General features: G+C 41.6%; 1 pseudogene; it reads left to right on the top strand.

Annotated features, from left to right (window-relative positions):
* Nucleotides 1–615: 615 nt before the first annotated feature.
* Nucleotides 616–1,846, top strand: LOC103253076 (annotated as a pseudogene).
* The last annotated feature ends 1,074 nt before the right edge of the window (nucleotides 1,847–2,920 follow it).

Raw genomic sequence — 2,920 nt, 5'->3', positions numbered from 1 at the left:
AAAAATTGACTGTTCATACAGGTCAGCAATCCTCTTGGAAATGTACCTAGAGGAACATAAATTGTTCTACCAAAAAGACACCTGCATATGCAAGTTTATTGCCACAGTACCCACAATAACAAAAAGATGGAACCAACCCTACTGCCCATCAAAAGTGGACTGGATAAACAGCATGTGATACATATACATTGTGTAGTATTATGCAACCATAAAGAAGAACAAAATCCTGAACTTCACAGCAACTGGATGGGGTTGGAGACCATTATACTTGGTGATCTATCACAGAAACAAAGAACTGAATACCACATGTTCTCACTCATAAGTGAAATCTGAATATTAATCACATCAGTACAAGGGAGGAATTGACAGTCACTGGGCACCAGTAGGGGAAGGAGGGAGTGGAGGAATGTAACAACACATAGGGTAACTGATCCTGTACCAGGGGAAGTGAGGGCAAGTTGCAGGCCAAAACTTCACCTGCATGCAGCTTACTTGTGTGGTTAATCCTTACTTACACCTCACATCTCTGTAATAAAATTTAATTTAAAAATAGATTTTTAAATTTTTGTTTCATTTTACTGTAATATTATTTTATTTATGCACAAATAATTTTAGCATGCATTCTCTTCCAAACTCTGAGCTGTGCCAGTAGACGAAGATTAATAAGACATGGTTGGCAGACAGTCTTGACCAATGTGGTGGTGGCAGCCACGCCAAGCCTGGCCAACAGGGCTCCCAAAATATTGCTTCTGTCGGGTCAGCCGGCTGCCACCGGAGCCCTGGACAGCCAGGTCCTGCTCCTCGTGATGCTGGTCCAGAGAGGGGCCAGCTGGAAGGCAGTCAGCGGGGTGCCAGCCCAGAGGTGCAAGCAACAGCGCCTCATGCACCAGAGCCCAGAGGAGAAGGCACTGAGGAGGAAACTGAAAGACAGAGTAGCAACTCAGACTGCCAGAGATCGAAAGAAAGCTCAAATGAGTGGGCTGGAACAGCAAGTCATAGATTTGGAAGAAGAGAACCAAAAACTTTTGCTAGAAAATCAGCTTTTATGGGAGAAAACTCATGATCCTGCAGTTGAGAACCAGGAGTTAAGACAGTGCTTGGGAGTGGATGCCCTGGTTACTGAACAGGAGGCAGAGGCCAAGTGGAGTGGAGTGAAGGCAGTGGCCAGGTCTGCTGAGTCCGCTGAACTCAGACTATGTGCACCTCTGCAACAGGTGCAGGCCCAGTTGTCACCCCTCCTGATCATCTCCCCAGGGATTCTGACAGTGTTGACTCTTCAGACTCAGAGTCTGATATCCTGATGGACATTCTGAACAACTTGGACCCAGCCATGTTCTTCAAATGTCCTTCCCCAGAATCTACCAGCTTGGAGGAACTCCAGCGGTCGACCCACGATGACCCAGTTCCTTACCAGCCCTCCCATTCTCTGTGAATGAGGACATCATCAGTCAAGCTGGAAACCATTAATAAACTAATTCTTTTAGACCGCATATACACCAAGCCCCTAGTCTTAGAGATACCCTCTGAGACAGAGAGCCAAATTAATGTGGTAGTGAAAATTGAGGAAGCACCTCTCAGCCCCTTAAAGAATGATCACCGTGAATTGATTGTCTCAGTGAAGGAAGAACCTATAGAAGATGACTTCATTCCAGAACTGGGTATCTCAGATCTACTTTCATCCAGCCACTGTCTGAAGCCATCTTTCTGCCTACTGGATGCCTACAGTGACTTTGGATATGAAGGCTCCCCTTCCCCCTTCACCAACATATCCTCTCCGCTTGGTATAAACTATTCTTGGGATTATACTTTTGCCAATGAACTCTTTCCCCAGCTGATTAGTGTCTAAGGAGTGATCCAGTATGTTGCCCTTTTCCTTGACTATTGTGCTGCCTGGAGAATAGCAGGGAAGCCTGTCTGGCTTCATACAAAAAGCCAAAGTAGAGAGCATACAGACCTAGAGAATTCCTCTGAAGTGTTTGTCTGTTGAAACCTTATAAATGACCCAAGTATTATCTTTTGACATCCAGCAGTCTTAGGTATTCAGTTATATTACTCTTATTCAGAACTACAGCTTTTTAAGGCTTCACTTTTATCTTAAGGGCGGTAGTTTGCCCTCACATGCTTAGGTAAGGGCCATTAGACAAATGTCTTAAAGTAGACATGGAATTCATGAATGACCTTTTATAATGTATCTTTCCCCTTCTTGGCATCCTAGATTTGCCTCCAATTTTAGGTCCTTTAGTTTGCTTCTACAAACAGAGAGCAAACACCTACCTGAGGGGGGATCATTTTTACCTCATCAGTTCAAGTAAAGATCAAGAATCTTTTGCAAAATTATAAAAATTTACTATGTAAATGTTTGATGGTGCATTTTCCTGCTAGAGTAGCTTCTGAAAGGTGCTTTCTCTATTTATTTAAAACTACCTATGCAATTAATAAGTGCAATGCAGTGAAAAAAAAAAGACATTGTTACTATTCTCCAACAGTATATCATCCAATGGATAAATGGATGTGTAAACAATGTTGAGTATGTGTTTAGTGCTAAAGGAGAATAGTAGAGGAATAAAAACAAACAACTTTCTCCAATTTTGCATTAATTTTAACATAAATGGCATTAAATGTGTTTGGAGATGATATCATGCCTTTTTTGGTAAGCAGGATTTATTAAGAGGACAGAAAAGCTCCCACTGTGGGAGAGGACCCAAAGGGGTTGACCTAGAAGATGTCATGTCTTTAAGTTAAAGTATATGTTAATATTTTCTTTTTAAATTTTTTATTTTAAAGATGTGGGGTACAACACAAATTTAATATTTTTAACCTATTCCTGTGCATGTGCTAAATGCTGTAAGAAAAAGTACTACCGGACTTTATAAGATATTGAAAGGGTTTGACTATTTGGAAAACTCTTAACAGAAACCAT

Source organism: Carlito syrichta, unplaced genomic scaffold (assembly GCF_000164805.1).
Source record: "Carlito syrichta isolate Samal-C Ts95f unplaced genomic scaffold, Tarsius_syrichta-2.0.1 Scaffold197969, whole genome shotgun sequence".
Classification (NCBI taxonomy): domain Eukaryota; kingdom Metazoa; phylum Chordata; class Mammalia; order Primates; family Tarsiidae; genus Carlito; species Carlito syrichta.
Note: the sequence above shows the minus strand (reverse complement) of the source record. Positions and strands in the feature narration are given on the sequence as shown.